Here is a 20710-nt window from a genome sequence, read left to right as displayed (position 1 = left end):
GGATTCTGCAATTAACATTTTACTAAACTTGTTCATCATGTATTTACCTAAATTTCCACCCCTCTAATTATGCTCCTTATTATCAGATGTATAAGTAAGTTGCAGCCATCACCATGCTGCTTCTTAAATACCTCAGGATGGACATCATCTATGAGAGTTCAATATTTATTTATAGTTATTTATTTTGATATAAAACATGTCTGCAAAGAAATGTACAAATCTTAAGAGCATCATTCAGTGAAATTTGCTGGACGTCTAATGTTATGTCACTGTGATGTTCAATATTTTTTCATGTGTTAATTTGCGTATTTTCTTTTGTAAAGTATCTGTTCAAACATTTTGCACACTTTAATTGGATTATTTTTTTTATTATTGAGTTGTAGAGTTCTTTTTATATCCTGGGTACTTTGTTTTGTCTTGTAAATATTGTTTTCAATCTGTGGGTTTCTGACTCATTCTTTTAATAGTATCTTTTGATAAGAATTTTAAGCTTTGATTAAGTTTAAATTATTATTTTCTATGGTTATTGTTTCCTCTGTCCTGTCCAAGGAAACTTTATCTCTAATCCTAAAGAGATTCACCTATGTCTTCAATTAAAAGTTTTATGTTTTAAACTTTTACACTTATATCTGTGAGTCATCTCAAACTAATTTTTGGTAGGATATAAGGTACTATTTTACGTTCATTTTGTATATATATATATATATATATATATATATATAGACATTCAGTTGTCACAACACCATTGATTTAAAAGACATCACTTTCTGCATTTAATTTCTTTGAATTCTTAATTGAAAATCAAATGTCATTCTAATTCTGGGCTCTCTGTTCTGTTCCATTGATCTATTTGTTAATCTTTATTCAAATTACTCTTTGTTAATCTCTACTCAAATCACTCTATTCACTGACTACACTAAAGCCTTAACTGTGTGGATAACAAGCTGTGGAAAATTCTTAAAGAGATGAGAATACCAGACCACCTTACCTGCCTCCTGAGAAGCCTGTATGCAGATCAAGAAGCAACAATTAGAATCAGACATGGAAAAACAGACTGGTTCAAAATTGGAAAAGGAGTACATCAAGGCTGTCTATTGTCACCCTGTTTATTTAACTTATGTGCAGAGCACATCATGTGAGATGCCAGGCTGGATGAAGCTCAAGCTGGAATCAAGATTGCCAGGAGAAATATCAATAACCTCAGATATGCAGATGATACCACACTCATGGCAGAAAGTGAAGAGGAACTAAAGAGCCTCTTGATGAAGGTGAAATAGAAAAAGCTGCCTTAAAACTCAACATTCAGAAAACCAAGATCATGGCATCCAGTCCCATCACTCCATGGCAAATAGATAGAGAAACAAAGGAAACAGTGACAGACTTTACTTTCTTGGGTTATAAAATCACTGCAGATGGTGACTGCAGCCATGAAAGTAAAAGATGCTTGCTCCTTGGAAGAAAAGCTATGACAAACCTAGACAGCGTATTAAAAAGCAGGGACATTATTTTGGCAACAAATGCCTGTATAGTCAAAGCTTTGGCTTCCCCAGTAGTCATGTACAGATGTAAGAGTTGGACCAGAAAGAAGGCTGAGCACCAAAGAATTGACGCTTTGAAATTTGGTGCTGGAGAAGACTCTTAAGAGTCCCTTGGACAGCAAGGAGATCCAACCAGCCCATCCTAAAGAAAACCAACCCTGAATATTCGTTGGAAGGATTGATGCTGAGCCTGAAGCTCCAATACTTTGGCCACGTAATGTGAAGAACCAGCTAATTGGAAAAGACTGATGCTGGGAAAAATTGAGGGCAAGAGGAGAAGGTGGTGACAGAGGATGAGATGGCTGGATGGCATCGATGACTCAACGGACATGAGTTTGAGCAAACTCTCAGAGATAGTGAAGGACAGAGAAGCCTGGCATGATGCAGTCCATGGGGTTGCAAAGAGTCAGACACGAATGAGCGAGTGAACAACAAATTGAAATTACACATATCTTGATTACTATGGATTTACAGGAAATCTTGAAGTCAGATAGTGTGAGTTCTTCAAATTCTTGTCTTTTTCAAGATTCCTTTTAATATTCTTGGATTCATAACAACTTTGGTATCACTTTGTCAGTTCCTTAAAGAAAAAGCCTGGTGACATCATGACTAAGATTTTGTTCCCTTAGTGTATGAGGGATATCTCACCATCTCATCCCTTTTTTCTCACCAACACCCATCCCATGTAACTGGGTTATTAATATCTTTATGCAAACCATATTGATTTATTTTGGTAAGTACAATCTCCTTCAAATCAGTGTATCAGCAAACAGAAAGTAAAACTGTCTGTGGCTGCCATGCAGACAGGCCCTCATCAAGTCTCACACACAAATATACATTCAATATTTTCACTTTTAATCATTTACCAGCCTGAAATCTGATCACAATTACCACTCTGTTGTTAATATGGGAATATTTAATAGCCCAAAACAGAGATGTTAAATACACTAATCACCCATACAGCAAACATTCATGGGATGTTTAAAATAAGACAGCCTCCTCACCAGATACTTCTTGTAATACCTACAATTAAGTTGAGTGTTAAGGTTATTCCCAGAGTTATCACACCATCATAATTTTTTTCCTATTGTTCGGTGTGATATAAGATACATCAGAGAATCAGATTTAAATTATGAATGGATCCCTACCTTTACTTTTCAAGACAGTTGTGTCATGTTCAGAATACAGTCATCTCCCATACCACTTCCCTGAATTTCACGTTTTCTTTTTCACACTCCTAACATCAATAAACGCAAGCTCTTCTAGATTTTTATCTTCATATGTACACTGAATACTACAAAGCATTTCCTAGAGAAATGAGATAAGCCCTAAATAAATGGAGATCAACACCATGTTCATATGTCAGAAGTCTTAATACTGTTAAGATGTCAGTTTTCCCTAAATTGACCTACAGTTTCAAGATAACTCCTAGTTAAAATCCCAGTAGGATTTTTTTAAATATAAGATGAGAGTATGATTCTAATATTCTAATGAAAAGGTAAAGGATCTAAAATAGCCATAACAACTTTGAAAAAGAACAAATTTGAAGGGCTAACACTACCTGACTTCAAGACTTATTATAAATCAGTGCTCTTCAAAATAATGTTTTATTGTTGTAAAGACTGATAATTAGATCAATGGAATGGAATAAAGCATCCAGAAATACATCTACATATATTTGGAAAATTTGATAAACGTCACAAAGGCACTTCAGTAGAGAAAAGAAAGTCTTGTCAACAAATGGTGCTAGAACCCTTGGATATTTATGTTCAAAAAATGAACTTCAATCCACAACTTACACCATAAAGAAAAGTTAATTCAAAATAGATTAGAGACTAAATGTGAATGTAAATCTAAACCTCTAAAATGTCCAAAATAAAACATTGAAGAAAATCTTGAATTATTGGGCTAGGCAAAGCTTTCTCACATATAACAAGAAAATTTTTTCATAGCAGGAAAAACTGATATACTGAACTACATAAAAACTATAAACATCTACCCTCCTAAAGACGTTATGAAGATAAACGACAGACTAAAAAGAAAATATTTGCAAATCACATATATGACAATGGACATGAATTCACAATAAGTGAAGTCAAGAGAAGTCACCCAGTCATGTCAGACTTTTTGTGACCCGATGGACTGTAGCCCACTAGGCTCCTCGATCCATGGGATTTTCCAGGCATTAGTACTGGAGTGGGTTGCCATTTCCTTCTCCAGGGGATATTCTCAACCCAGAGATTGAACCCAGCTCTCCCGCATTGTAGGCAGACACTTTACCGTCCAAGCTACCAGGGAATTCACAATAAAGAACCAACAAAACTCAATAAGAAAAATACAACCTATTAAAAATAGGTAAAATGATGAGTGAACACTTCACAAACAATATGTATGAATGACAAATAAACACATGAAAAAAATGCTGAATATCATTAGTCATTAGGGAAACTTGAATTAAAACCACAATGAGGTACCACTACACATATATCAGAATAGATCAAATTAAAAAGAGTAACGAAATCCTAGGAAGTTTTGGTGAGGATACAAAGAACTAGAATTTTCATGCAATTGCTATCAGGAATGTAAAATGATACAACCTCTTGAGAAAATAGTTTGGTAGCTAATCTAAAAATTAATTATACACTTCCCATAGGATACAACCATTCTGCTCTAAGATATTTACCTTAGAGAAATGACAACACATATTCACACAAAGATTTATAAATGAATGTTCACAGCTGCTGTGTTTGTAAAAGCTAAAAACTGGAAATAAGCCAGTGCCCATCAACAAATGAATGGATAAACAAACTACACACGTCCATTCTATGGAATTAAATTCAGCAACAAAAAGGAATAAAATATTGATACATGTTACAATATGCTTAAATACCAAAATCATTTTGCTAAGTAAAATAGGTCACACAAAACAAGTATACATAATACATGATTCCATTTGTACAAAAAAATTTTAAAGGCATACTAATCTATAGTGAGAGAAACAGGATCCATGTTTGGGGAAGAAGCATGTTTAAGTAACAGTGGGAAGGAGGATTTACAAAAGAACAGAATGAAGGTGTTCATTTTCCTGACTGTGGTGATTATGTCATTCAGATTCAGATCAGATCAGTCACTCAGTCGTGTCCGACTCTTTGCGACCCCATGAATCACAGCACGCCAGGCCTCCCTGTCCATCACCAACTCCCAGAGTTCACTCAAACTCACGTCCATCCAGTCAGTGATTATGTCATAGATGCATAGGATCACAGTATATATATATATATATATAAATCTAACAGATTATATGCTTTAAATTGTACAATTTGTTGTATTTAAACCTCAAAGTTTTTAAAAATAAAAATGAAAACAGAAAATAATAAAACATGATAACAAATTTGGTCATACTGAGAGATTTTGAAAGCTTCAGATTGAACTGATAGAACACTAAGAAAATATAAAGTAATGACTACAGGGAAAACATTTGATCAAAAAAGAAAATGTAATTCTGATATATGCTACACAGCTTTGTTGTGAATCATATTTATATAATCATAATAAGATTTGGGCTTCTCAGCTGGCGCTAGTGGTAAAGAACTTGCCTGACAATGCAGAAGACATAATAAGATGTGGGTTTGATCCCTGGGTTGGGAAGATCCCCTGGAGGAGAGCATTGTAACCCACTCCAGTCTTCTTGCCTGGAGAATCCCGTGGACAAAGGAACCTGGCAGGCTTCAGTCCATAGGATCACAAACAATCCGACACAGCTGATAGATTTAGCACGTGCACTCAGACACACACACACAATAAGATTTTTAAAATAAATATTTACTTACTAAATTATCAAATAACTATATTGAGAGGATGGGGAAATGAAGAGCGTGGTGGTGGTATAAAGGAGATAAATGATACTCTCGCATTATAAGAAGTGTATACATGTGTGTGTGTGTGTGTGTGTGTGTGTATGCAGCCTAAACTTGTCATACACACTATATATATGTGTGCACGTGTTTGTGTGCACATAAATAAAAATTTTGTGAATAAATACCTTTTTTCCATTGCCAATGGTGTGTTGATTTGAATCCAGTCTTATTTAAGATAATTTAGTTTTGATTTGCCTAGAGAATATATTTTCCATCTCTTCTCAATAGTCAGCAAACATTAATTACTTTGTAAATAAAATAATTTAGCAGCATTCCAAGTGTTCTCATAATTAATATATTACTTATGTTATGGATCTTAGGTTTACACTTTATTTTTGGAACATGCGTTGAATAACATAAGCAAAAAAAAAAAAAAAAATGTGACTATGAGAAAAAGTATTCAACCTCAAATTGCCCGCTTCCTATAACTAGCTGTTGACAACCCTGGGGATCACTCTGGTTACATCCAGAGCAATATTTGTTTTAGTCCCGTTTATTGATTTCTTAGGCTGAGCTCTTTGCTGAGATGGCAGCACACAACTCAAACAATTTCACAGAATTTAAGGGTTAGAAAGGAACTTAAAGGTTACTGAGTCCAACTACTGCCAAAATACTGTCAGATTTCCTCAGAATATTGACACACATGAACTGGTGCCTCTACTTGATGCTGAATTCAACAAATACTTTTCAGTTCTTAACTTGCTTAAACACTCACTAGGGCCAGTTATTGCTCTTCTTCCTATTTCTTTTCCTTCTCTTGCTTTCCATTTTCCAACAAGTTTTCTTCCCATAGCTTCTATGGGACTCCATTTTACCACTGATTCATTCTGTCTCTCTGAAGTTACTTTTCTAATGGAAATTATTTAAATCCCCAAGGTTTGTCCTAAATCTTCTAATCTTATCCTCTCTACATTTTCTTCCATTCTCCTAGCTTCAACCATTTTAGATAATATTTAAGTGTATATTTAACCTGGAACTCTGCCCTAAATTACAGATTTGTATATCCAGCAGCTCTTTGTACATCTCAATTTGGATGTCCCACAGGCATCTCAAATTAATCATATCTAAATTAAACTCATGGTTTTCTCCCCGTATACATGATTATTTTTTATGTATTCCCCATCACTGTTAATAGAATATTATCTACCCAATCACTTAAGCAAGAAAATAGAACATCACCTAATTCTACCTCTGAAATATCTCAAATAATATCAACTGTTTTCCCTCCTCAAAGTCAATTTATTAGTTTAGGAAGCTAATTTTTCCTTTATCTTATGTAATACCATGAACATCTTCTAACTTTCATAGTTAGAAGACTATGTCTCTGGTCTCATCCTTTTTTTTTTTTCCCCACCATGCTGTCAGTCATTTTTCTAAAGTATAAGTCTGATCTTCTCTATCCTTCGTTTAAAGCATTTTAATTGCTATATATTATACTTGGCATAAAGTCAAACTGTGTTAAAATGTTTTTCGACACTAGTTTAGTTCTGGAATTTCATCTCTTCCTACTAAATCACTTTTTTAGGTCTAGAAAAAAATGAATGTGTCTTGCTCAATCATGTGTTCAAAGGGTTCCCTCTTGCTTGAAAAACAGCTGTTGAAGACTGAGTTTCTTGGGAAACAAGTTCTAAGATGGAGATTGATATGCATAAACTTCATTAGAGTGCTCTCAGGATCAACATCTGGGAAAGGGAGGGAAAGGAAAGAAGCAAAATGAAGCAGAGGAAGAAGCCCAGTACCTATGCAATCTAGGCAAAGACTTCAGCCAACCCAAATAAATTCTTCAACTAGGATGGCCCTTCCAAGTTGTTCCCAGTGTGATGAGGGAGCAAGGTATAGTCCCACAGAGTTCAGCCATTGGATGAAGGCTACACTATGGAAGGGGACATGATCTTGGGCATGGCATCTCTCTGAATCAGGGCAATTTCTTAAAAGGGATGATGGCTGAATACTCTCAGCTGACAAAATTCCCAGTTGATCCATCAATCCTGATGGTTTATCCAAGTTTCTATTACAGGGCACCTCTGTTGTCCCTGAGATACATATCTTCAAATAACATCCTGGTAGGCCTCTTTTACTGGAGAAAACTTACAAGGTTACTGAAATGAAGTACAAGGACCTGCTGCTGTGGTCTTGAGACCAGAACTAATATTTGTCCCGCTTCTCCACTATCCATCTGAGATTCCCTTCACTCTCATTGAGCACCTCTGCTAGTCTTGGTGGCTTCCTTTGTAGTAACCTACACTCAAATCCTTGAAGACCTGAGTCCCTGATTGCCATATAGCATTCTGTATTGGTGACTACTTCACGTGTCCATTTACCATTCCTTGGTAAAGGAATTTTAACAAACTTGCAAATGTTTCATCTGAATAATAAGCATATTTCTCTATGCTCCCATTATTTAGCAGCAGACCTACTTCTTCAAGTAGTTCAGTTCCTCTGTTAGGGTGGTAACTCCTCTTTTTCCCTAGTTTTCCTTTGACACAAGAAGCAGAAACTATCTTGGAAGAAACTGATAGCTTATGGTTCTATGGGGCCTTTGCAGTATTCAATAATGAAAATGTTTCTTCTCTTAAGAAACCAGGGCCTTTAAACCCACAGAGCCCAGATTTGTGTGAGTAGGAAACACAAATTTCTAAAAAGGGTCACTTGGAGTTACGATGGCAAGCAGAGAAACTTCTGTTATCAACCCTTGATTCTCAAATCCATATTAAGGATACCACACCAAATAAACCTCATTGATTAAGGGTATACAGTATTCCAGAGGATGGCACTCTATACTCATAACGGATCTTCTCAAAGCTGGTGGCTTAGTTTTGGCTTCAACAGGACCTATCACTGTCAATATAAAAGCTTCTGTGTACTCCTCCTTCCACGCTGTAAGGGGTCTGTGTAGTCAGCTTGACACCAAATGGATGATTAATGTCCTCAAGGGTTAGTGCCACACTGAAAAATCATCATTGATCTCAGCTGCTAGAAGATTGGGCACTTGGGATTAACAATAGCTTCAACATTGGTGATAAGTGTTTGCTACTGCCCCATGTACATCTCCATCTTTACCACCATAACTATTAAGTTCACATGTTCATTTTGTCAAACACATGATAGCTGATGACCGATGCTGGCTGATGCCAACTGGTTGAACTATACTGCCTTCTCAGTTGTTTAGTATTTCTTCTATGATGGCTTCTCCCTGGTGAGGATTAAAATGTGATTCTAATATCTTCATACCAAAGTATGCTTACTCCTGTAAGTTCATCCACAAGGCTTTACTTCAAATCTCCTTGTCCTCAATCTTCTCAAATTTTTCTTTCCAGATCAATCAGTCAAGTCATTTGCCATTGCCCATGAGCTTGCACATATTGTAATCCCAGACCATTTCTCTTTCCACTCTGACTAAAGCTCTGCTCATAGTGAAGATGTATTCAAATTGCTGTCTTTCAAAACTATCACTAATTAATGATATTTCAGAGCAGCTGTCACTTTTTAATTTACCTACATACCAAGCCAACTTATCCGTGAACCAAGTTTGGCTTTTTCTTCTGTAGTCAGTTGGTTACAAGAGACTCCCTTATGAGGTCACACATAGGTGTGATAAGTACAAGAGAGGTGAATGATGAGAATCTGAGTCACCAACTGTGCAGCTTGCATGTGCATACTAGCCCTTTCCATGCCCAATTCTGAATGCACTGCTTCCATTTTACTATGGATTATTGTTTTCATTTACTATGAATATTGCCAGATCTTACTGATCTGCCTCTTGAGAAATTTGTATGCAGGTCAGGAAGCACCAGTTAGAACTGGACATGGAACAACAGACTGGTTCCAAATAGGAAAAGGAGATCATCAAGGCTGTATATTGTCACCCTGTTTATTTAACTTATATGCAGAGTACATCATGAGAAACACTGGACTGGAAGAAACACAAGCTGGAATCAAGATTGCTGGGAGAAATATCAATAACCTCAGATATGCAGATGACACCACCCTTATGGCAGAAAGTGAAGAGGAACTCAAAAGCCTCTTGATGAAAGTGAAAGTGGAGAGTGAAAAAGTTGGCTTAAAGCTCAACATTCAGAAAACGAAGATCATGGAATCTGGTCCCATCACTTCATGGGAAATAGATGGGGAAACAGTGGAAACAGTGTCAGACTTTATTTTTCTGGGCTCCAAAATCACTACAGATGGTGACTGCAGCCATGAAATTAACAGACGCTTACTCCTTGGAAGGAAAGTTATGACCAAGCTAGACAGCATATTGAAAAGCAAAGACATTACTTTGCCAACAAAGGTTCGCCTAATCAAGGCTATGGTTTTTCCTGTGGTCATGTATGGATGTGAGAGTTGGACTGTGAAGAAGGCTGAGTGCTGAAGAATTGATGCTTTTGAAGTGTGGTGTTGGAGAAGACTCTTGAGAGTCCCTTGGACTGCAAGGAGATCCAACCAGTCCATCCTGAAGGAGATCAGGCCTGGGATTTCTTTGGAAGGAATGATGCTAAAGCTGAAACTCCAGTACTTTGGCCACCTCAATGCGAAGAGTTGACTCATTGGAAAAGACTGTGATGCTGGGAGGGATTGAGGGCAGGAGGAGAAGGGGACGACAGAGGATGAGATGGCTGGATGGCATCGCTGACTTGATGGACGTGAGTCTGAGTGAACTCCGGAAGTTGGTGATGGACAGGGAGGTCTGGGGTGCTGCAATTCATGGGGTCGCAAAGAGTCGGACACGACTGAGCGACTGATCTGATCTGATCTGATCTGGTGTCAATAAGTATGACAGAACCCACCTTATGATGGGGAGTTGTGGCTCATGATCGCTTGAAATCTCACAGCCAGGTTATTTATCACTGTAGGAACTATTTTTTCAAGTGAAATATGACTCTGCACTGCCAGTGGCAGTCTTGCAACAAAGCCCATAGGGTGTGCATGGTGGTTCTCCTATTAGACTTTGCCATAATGCCAGATGGCATATTTTATTGCTACATATACCAACAATGTTACATTTTCTTGATCATATGGCCCAAAGAGCAGAGTCTCTTGAATTGCAACTTGGAATGCTTCAGAATATGTTACTGCTTTTGTCTCCACTCAGAGCTGGCAGCTTTTCATGTTGCTCATATATGGGATATAGTGTAAACCTGAGTTGAATTGACTGCCTCTGTACGCAAAGAGGCCCAATGAGCTGTTACCATGGAAGGAGACGTGAGATGGAATGATTTGTCCTTTACTTTGGAGAGGGTGTCATAAAGTGTCTCTGACTGATGGACTCCTAAATATTTTACTAATTTTGTGAGCCACTTAAACTTCACAGAATTTATTTCCCACCTTCTAGAGCATATATATCTTAACAATGCCTCCCAACACACTGGCTGCTTTTTTAACAACTGGTCCAATGATGTCATCAATATAGGCACCAGTGTCATGTCTTCTGAGATGCCCAGGTAATCCAAGTCTCTTCAGACTATACTGTGACAGTGGGTGGGAGAGTTAATACAACTATAAGGCAGAACCATAAATGTCTAAATGTATATTCTAACCTTTCACATGAAGGTGAACTGTTTCTGAGCCTCTTCCTTGATAAGATGTAAAAAGAAGTATTAGTCTGATCAACAGCCACATACCATGTTTCTGAGGTCATGTTAATCTGCTCTAGCAAAGTGCCATATCTGGTTACTACTGAGCTTATAGAAGTCCAGTGTTAAGTTTATAGAAGTCTTCTTTTATCCTCCAGAGTTCATCTGGATTTTAAATGGCCAGATTAGAAAAATAAATGGGGATTTGAAGGGGCCCACTACCCCTGAATCTATTAGTCTTTATATCTTTATGTCCTTGGGATAAAATATTGTATGGTTTTTCTAACCTCTGGCTGAGATAAGAGCCCCTTTACATGCTACTAAGCAGGCCCTATGACATTTATATTCAGGGTTTAATTGCTAATTAAGCACTCCCTGCTTTTTATATCTTTCCAAGATATCAATCATGCTTGGCAATAGTCACCAAATTAAACTGTCCTTGCAGTTATAATTATCCCTCCATCTACACACACACACACACACACAGAAACTTCTTAAATACTTGATAGGTTGCCCCTGACATGGTAGCTAGATACCAAAGATCCCCGCCCCCCCGCCCACAGGGAAACACAGTTCCCAGTATTCACACTCATGCAGGCCTCCTCCCTTGAATCCAGATTAGCCCCATGACTTGCTTTTGACCAATAAAATACAGTGGGAGTGGCACTGCATAGCTTTAGGACTTATGCTCTAAGAAGCTTTTACCTTCTACCAGAGCCTCCTGGACCACTTGCTCTTAGGCTATATCCTCTCTGATCCTTGACTACATGTCATGAGAAACCAATGTAATACTATAAAGCAATTATCCTTCAACTAAAAATAAATAAACTTAAAAACAACATGCAGAGACCACATACAGTACACTTCTCCATAGCCCAAACTGAACTTCCAGCCAACAAAGAGCATTAACGTCCAGCCAGGTGAGTGAGCCATTCTAGACATCTTGCTCATTTGCATTTTTAGATGACTACAGCTCTGGTGGACACCAGAGAACAATAGCATGGGAGCCCCTAAATGACAATGCCCAAGCTAAGCCTAGATAACTCATGAAACTGTTTGAGTAACACTAAATTTAGAGTTGCTTCTTTCAAATTAGTAACTAATGGAAACAACTGGTATACTCTTCCTAATTCACCACTGATAAAAATTTAACTATTATTAATACAAATGTAAATACTTTGGGCTAGGGGTTATTCATATTTACATATATTCACATTCCATTGAAGGTGGGTCATCACTGTTGACTAACTGATATATGAGACAGCTCAGTATCTCAGCTTAGCATCAGTTTTCTCACACCACTCCTGGTACCAACTAATAAAAAGTTTGAGTTTCCCAGGAAGATCTATGAGACATAGGTTAGGATACAGAGAGTTCCTTATGGATTTAGGATCAAGACCTGTGGAATGGGAGAGGAGAGAAAACAGAATCAAGCAAACTGAAAATCTGGGTTGTGATGTAGTCTTAACAAAGGCCTCAGCTGGTCCTATAGGGAGCTCTGAAGGCAGGAAATCCTAAGAAGAGCTTGGCAGTTTCTCATAGCATCCCAAATGCCACCTTCCCTCCTCTGTGCCTGTCAGTTCAGCCAATTCAGATGTTATCTTGGATGCATGTTCCACCAGCAGTCCTTTCCTCACTCCTCTGATAATCCAAGTAGATTTCTGCCACCCCCTACCCCCGCCCGCTCACATTTTCAAATCATCTGCTCTGTGTACGATGGTATTTATTGAAGCCCATTGTGATTGCTTTTTCCTCATCTTTCTCTGTTCCACTAGACTGTAAGCTCTTCAAAGACAATGCATATTTTTATACACAGTAATAATAGTGTATATATAGTAATTCTTACAAATATGAATAAAAAATGAGTCAAGCATAATTTAAATGAATAATAGTATGACAGAACCAGTATTGAACTACAAGTAACCATCTTCTCCTTGCTGCTCTCAGTTATTATTGCTCTGATCTAATAGAAGTTAGCTTAGAGGAAGGAAATTCATAGATTTAGAGTGCTTACTTCAGTGATAATCCTGAGAGTATACGCACAGCTTTTCTCTGTGTTTGAGCTCCCTATGGCAAATACAAAGTATTTCCTGAGTCAGGGACTGTATAAAAGTGAAGTGTAAAGCATGAGACATAGTTCTCAAAAAAAAAAACCCAAAAATCTAGTCTATAAGACTCATGTCTGATCAATGGAGCAACCAGGATAATATAAGTATGTAAGAGAAAAAAAAAAAAAGATTATACAGCTTCTGTTATTTTTATTTATGTAAGTTGTAGATTGCATGAATTTTTGTAATTAAATATATAAGTAAGCTGTGTAAGTAACAAATATTTCTGTAAGTATATAAGTAAATGACAATTTAAAACTTGCCACAGACTTCCCTGGTGGTCCAGTGGTTAAGATTCAGCCTTCCAGTGCAGGGGGTACAGGTTTGATCCCTGGTCGGGGAGCTGAGATCCCACATGCCTCATGGCCAGAAAACCAAAGCACAACACAGAAGCAATATTATAACAAACAGGGTGTGGCAGGGAGGTTCAAGAGAAAGGAGACATATATGTATTTATGGCTGATTCACTTTGTCGTGTGGCAGAAACCAAGACAACATTGTAAAGCAATTATCCTCAAATTAAAAATAAATTTAAAAAAAACCCTCCTTAAAAAAAAAACAAACCTTTCCCACATAACTAACCAAAGAGTCTACTTAAATAGACATCAATATGTAAACAAAGATGTAGACAGGCAAATATTATTTTATAGTAAAATAAATTTAATTCTTTACATTTTAGTGAAAAACCATATATGATATGTTTACAAGGTAATAGAGTTCTACCAAAAAAATATTAAGCTAGAGAGTAACCTTATAAGATTTTCATTTTAAAAATATTGGAATATTTGATTAGGTTGAATTTATCTATTTTTTTCTTTTACTGCTTGTGCTTTTGGTATCATATATAGGAATCTACTAGCAAATCCAAGGTCATAAAGTTTTCCCCCTGCTTTCTACTAAGAGTTCTAGAAATTTATCTTTTATTTTATATATTTTTTTCAATTTTTGTAGCATGTGGGATCTTAGTTCCCCCACCAGGGATCAAACCCACACCCCTTGCTTTGGAAGGTGGAGTCTTAACCACTGGACCACTGAGAAAGTCCCTGTTTATTGCATTTAGAACTTTGATCCATTTTGAGTTAATTTTGTATATGGTGTGAAGTGGGTGTCCCATTTCATCCTTTTGCATGTGGCTATCTAGCTGTTTCAGCATCAGTTGTTGAAAAGACTGTCTTCCCCTCCAGTGAATGGCCTTAGCACATTTGTCAATAATCAGTTGATCACAGACACATGCAGTTAGTTTGAACTCAATTCTATTTCACTAATCCCTATGTGTATCCTTAGGCCAGTACCACAATGCCTTGATTATTGTTTCCTTATAGTAAATTTTGAAATCATGAAATGTGAGTCTTCTAACTGAGTCCTTCTTTTTCTAGATTGTTTTGACTACACTAGGTCTTCTGGAGTTCTAGATGAGTTTAGAATCAGCTTGTCAATTTCTATAAAAAGCCAACTGGGATCCTGATAGGAATTGTGTAGAAACTGTAAGTCAATTTGGGGAATCCTAGCATCTTAACATTATTAAAAAATCCATCTGGTAAAGGAAAAAAATCAAAAGGTTGCTATTTATTAAAACACTAACTTCTGCCCTATGAAATAAAATATTTGCAAAACACGTATCTGATAAAGAACTTGTAATCAAAACATACCAAGAATTCTTACAACTCAGAAATAAGGAAACAAGCACCCAATTAAAAATGGACAGAAGACCTGAATAGAAACTTACCCCAAAACATCTACATATAACAAATAAGCATATGAAAAGATGCTTAACATGATGTGTCATTAGGAACTGCAAATTAAAACAACAGTAAGACACCACTACATTCCTATCAGATGGCTAAAATCCAAAACACTAACAATATCAAATGTTTGCAAGCACGTGGAACAATAAGAGCTCTCATTCATTGCTGGTGGGAATGCAAAATGATGCAGCCGCTTGGAAGAATGTTTGGTAACTGCTTCCAATCCTAAACATATAATTACTATATGAGTCAGCAATTGCAGTTCTAAGTATTTACCTAATTGAGTTCAAAACAAAACCTGTTTTAAGCAGCTTTTTTCATAATCACCAAAAATTGGAAGTAACTAAGAAGTCCTTCAGAAGGTAAATGAATAAACTGAAACACCCACACAATTGAATATTACTCAGTGATTAAAAAAGTGAACTAGCAAGCCACTAAAAGACATTGAGGAACCTTAAACACACACTGCTAAGTGAAGGAAGATGGTCCAAAAAACAGCAACATACTATCTGACTCCAACTATATGACATTCCTAAAAAGGAAAAACTATAGGGACAATAAAGAGAGCAATGGCTGCCAGGGGCGCAGCACGATAATGGGGAATAAACAGGTAAAGCCCTGGCAAGTTTTAGGGCACTAAAACCATTCTGTATAATACTGTAATGATGAATACACGACATTATACATTTGTGAAAAGACACAGAACTGTTCAACACCAACACTGAACCTTAATATAAACTATTGACTTCAGTTAATAATAGTGAACCAGTCTTACTTCATTAATTGTAACTGTATCACGTAATAATGCCAGATGTTCATAACTGTGAAAACTATATGTGTGAGTGTTGGGCAAACAGATGGTATATGGAAATTCCATTGTCTGCTCATTTGTTCTGTACATTTAAAATTGTTTTAAAAAACAGTTTATTAACAACAAAAACAACAACAAAACAAGATCAGCACATGATGAGTATGGAAAAGACATTTAGAGAACCATTAAGAATACAGGCAAGGAAAGACTCCCCTGGTCCAGGGGTTAATACTCTGTGCTTCCAGTGCATAGAACATGGCTACGATCCACAGTCAGCGAATTATCCCACATCCCACATGCTATGTGGCATGGCCAAAACAATGACAACAACAACAACAAAAAGAACGAAAGCAAGACTATTAAAAAGCTACTAAGGTTAAGTCAGAGAATGATGATGGTGGTTTAAAGTAAGGTTAAGAGTGATGAGGATGAAATGAAATTTAAAAACTCAAAATAGAGTGAGGAAGAGGACAGGGGAAGTAGACAAGAAAAAAAAAATGTTTATAAAAATGTGGGTGGGCAGAGGAGGCATAGGAGGAGAGAATTTGATCCCTCAAATTTCTGACTTACAAAAACTTTGGCAATCATCAACACAACACTATTGTACTAGAAAGAAATACCCATGGGTATTATAGAGATTCACTGTGCTAAGAATCAGTAAACATGACTAGCAATCTTGCTAAAAATAAGAGACTAGAACCATTTTAAAGTTTTCTATGGACTTTTCAAAGACTTCACTTCAGTTCAGTCACTCAGTCGTGTCCGACTCTTTGTGACCCTGTGAATTGCAGCACGACAGGGCTCCCTGTCCATCATCAACTTCTGGAGTTCACCCAAACTCATCTCCATTGAGTCAGTGATGCCATCCAGCCATCTCATCCTCTGTCGTCCCCTTCTTCTCCTGCCTCAAACCCTCCCAGCATCAGAGTCTTTTCCAATGAGTCAACTCTTCGCATGAGGTGGCCAAAGTATTAGAGTCTCAGCTTTAGCATCAGTCCTTCCTTCCAAAGAACACCCAGGACTGATCTCCATTAGAATGGACTGGTTGGATCTCCTTGCAGTCCAAGGGACTCTCAAGAGTCTTCTCCAACACCACACTTCAAAAGCATCACTTCTTCAGCGCTCAGCTTTCTTCACAGTCCAACTCTCACATCCATACATGACCACTGGAAAAACCATAGCCTTGACTAGGCGAACCTTTGTTGGCAAAGTAATGTCTCTGCTTTTCAATATGTTATCTAGGTTGGTCATAACATTCCTTCCAAGGAGTAAGCATCTTTTAATTTCATGGTTGCAATCACCATCTGCAGTGATTTTGGAGCCCCTCAAATAAAGTCTGACACTCTTTTCCACTATTTCCCCATCTATTTCCCATGAAGTGATGGGACCAGATGCCATGGTCTTAGTTTTCTGAATGTTGAACTTTAAGCCAACTTTTTCACTCTCCTTTTTCACTTTTATCAAGAGGCTTTTGAGTTCCTCTTCACTTTCTGCCATAAGGGTGGTGTCATCTGCATATCTGAGGTTATTGATATTTCTCCCAGCAATCTTGATTCCAGCTTGTGCTTCTTCTAGCCCAGCGTTTCTCATCATGTACTCTGCATGTAAAGTAAATAAGCAGGGTGACAATATACAGCCTTGATGTACTCCTTTTCCTATTTGGAACCAGTCTGTTGTTCCATGTCCAGTTCTAACTGTTGCTTCCTGACCTGCATACAAACCTCTCAAGAAGCAGGTCAGGTGGTCTGGTATTCCCATCTCTTGAAGAATTTTCCACAGTTTATTGTGATCCACACAGTCAAAGGGTTTGGCATAGTCAATAAAGCAGAAATAGATGTTTTTCTGGAACTCTCTTCCTTCTTCCATGATCCAGTGAATGTTGGCAATTTGATCTCTGGTTCCTCTGCCCTTTCTAAAACCAGCTTGAACATCTGGAAGTTCACAGTTCACGTACTGCTGAAGCCTGGCTTGGAGAATTTTGAGCATTACTTTACTAGCGTGTGAGATGAGTGCAATTGTGCGGTAGTTTGAGCATTCTTTGGCATTGCCTTTCTTTGGGATTGGAATGAAAACTGACATTTTCCAGTCCTGTGGCCACTGCTGAGTTTTCCAAATTTGCTGGCATATTGAGTGTAGCACTTTCATAGCATCATCTTTCAGGATTTGAAATAGCTCAACTGGAATTCCATCACCTCCACTAGCTTTGTTCGTAGTGATGCTTTCTAAGGCCCACTTGACTTCACATTCCAGGATGTCTGGCTCTAGATCAGTGGTCACACCATTGTGGTTATCTGGATCGTGAAGATCTTTTATGTACAGTTCTTCTGTGTATTCTTGCCACTTCTTCTTAATATCTTCTGCTCCTGTTAGGTCCATACTATTTCTGTCCTTTATCGAGCCCATCTTTGCATGAAATGTTCCCTTTGTATCTCTAATTTTCTTGAAGAGATCTCTAGTCTTTCCCATTCTGTTGTTTCCCTCTATTTCTTTGCGCTGATCGCTGAGGAAGGCTTTCTTATCTCTCCTTGCTATTCTTTGGAAAGTTTATATCTTTCCTTTTCTCCTTTGCTTTTCACTTCTCTTCTTTTCACAGCTATTTGTAAGGCCTCCTCAGACAGCCATTTTGCGTTTTTTCATTTCTTTTCCATGGGGACGGTCTTGATCCCTGTCTCCTGTACAATGTTATGAACCTCTGTCCATAGTTCATCAGGCACTCTATCTATCAGATCTAGGCCCTTAAATCTATTGCTCACTTCCACTGTATAATCATAAGGGATTTGATTTAGGTCATACCTGAATGGTCTAGTGGTTTTCCCTACTTTCTTCAATTTCAGTCTGAATTTGGCAATAAGGAGTTCATGGTCTGAGCCACAGTCAGCTCCCAGTGTTGTTTTTGCTGACTGTATGGAGCTTCTCCATCTTTGGCTGCAAAGAATATAATCAATCTGATTTCAAATCTGGTTATTCAAAGACAAAGAAACTTAATACTCAACCGTGTTATGGAAGATCCTTAATATAGAACAGTGTCTAAGAAATTATCCTCTGGAGTCAAACCTTATGAAACATGGACTTTGATCATTCTACTCATGATGGTTATAGTGAAATTAATTGATATTGATCATATTGGTAATTTTTAAAAATTAGTATATCTCTCTAGCAATGGTAAAATAGATAGTTACCTGTGATTTCAAGATGGGAGACTTTCTGTGACGTAAGTTTGGGGCAGCAGCAACATCTCCTTAAATTCTGTGTCTCTCTGTCTTTGCTCACACTCCTATTGTCAAAACCTGTGATGAATGGAGGAGAAAAGATTTATTGGTATTCTTTCCTGTCATATTAGACAAGATATACAGAAATGGATGCTTGAAATAGCCATTAATAAGACATGAGTTGTCAGCATTGTATCGCAGGGCAGGCTAAATCCATTATGATTAAGGGCTTTCATCTTAAAGGTAATTTGCACTAAAACGTAGGCAAATGGCTGAAATTCCATAACATATCTGAAGGACTTGGAAAGAAAAGAGAAGAAACAACAGTGTGTTTCAGGGTCTTGATTTGCAGGAGATGTGTGTGTGTGTGTGTGTGTGTGTGTGTGTGTGTGTGTACATATGCCTGCATGAAAAGTTTTTCAAAGAGCCACAGTATAGGTTTATTTGTGCCCCTATTTTTCCCTTGATATGAACTCTGTGATATTCAGTAAGAAGAGAGTTAAACACAACCATCATTTTTGGTCTACTGTGAGGAATCCACAGAAATAGAAACATGATACATTTTTCTTGATGACATATATTTGAAGATTTTGTTCAAATGATTAAATAAGCCATTTTGGACATTTGCTTGGCTCAGATTAATCTAACATTGCTGACTTCATAAAAGAGATTTCCTGTAAAACATCAGGTCAAATTTATTCATTTTTGTGGTCAGATTTCTCAACCACTTAGGACTGCGTTCATCTGCATGTAAAGAAAACACTTACAATATCGTCTAATTTTATACACACAAAGTCCAGAGATGGGAGCCCTGGGCTGCTCAGCAGTTTCCTTACATCAATAATGCCCACATCTCTCTCTCTTTCTGCCCCAGTATCCTTATTATGTGGCTTCCCGCTTACTACTTGTTGACTTAGGGTTAAAAGAAAGTGTTCCAGTCTCAAATTCACCTTCTAGGAGAAAAAAAAAAAAAAAAGGCAAAGGCATAGATAGAATAAATGCCAGCTCTAGTTGTCTTTTTAAAAATTTTGAAATAGGACAGCAATAGTACTTCCAGAATCCCAATCCAAATGACTTCGGTTTTCATCTCACTAATGAAGGTTGGGTCACACAACCACCCATAGTGGCAAGGCACCTGCAAAGTTAGCTGTTTTTCTAATAGGGGTTCACTGCTGTCCCAGGAAACTTAGTCTTCACGGTAAGAATCAAAGGGGAGGTGATTCCTAGGGTAGGCACCAAGCCAGACCTAACACACTCTTTTGACTCTAAACCCTTCTAGCCTCCTTAATCTTTCACATGAAAGTATCAGTATCAGCTTCACCTTTCTGAAGACAGTAATACCTCAGAAATGAATTGTCTTCTTGTCTGAGTAATTTGGCAAAAACAAAGATCTATGCTCTCAGAAAGCAAACAGAAGAAGTAAAACAAACTCTATGACTAGATTATAGTCACTATACTATACAACAGAAAACTAATTCTTTTTTAAATTCATTAATTTATTTTAATTGGAGGCTAATTACTTTACAATATTGTGGTGGTTTTGCCATACGTTGACATGAATCAGCCATGGGTGTACGTGTTTTTCCCATTCCAAAACCCCCTTCCACTTCCCTCCCTGTCCTATCCCTCTGGGTTGTCCCAGTGCACAGGCTTTGAGTGCCCTTGTTTCATGCATCAAACTTGGACTGGTGGTCTATTTCACATATGGTAATATACATGTTTCATGCTATTCTTTCAAATCATCCCACCCTCGCCTTCTCCCACAGAGTCCAAAAGTTTGTTTTTTATATCTGTGTCTTTTGCTGTCTC

Source organism: Bos mutus, chromosome 8 (genome assembly GCF_027580195.1).
Source record: "Bos mutus isolate GX-2022 chromosome 8, NWIPB_WYAK_1.1, whole genome shotgun sequence".
Classification (NCBI taxonomy): domain Eukaryota; kingdom Metazoa; phylum Chordata; class Mammalia; order Artiodactyla; family Bovidae; genus Bos; species Bos mutus.
This window is presented reverse-complemented; position numbering follows the sequence as displayed.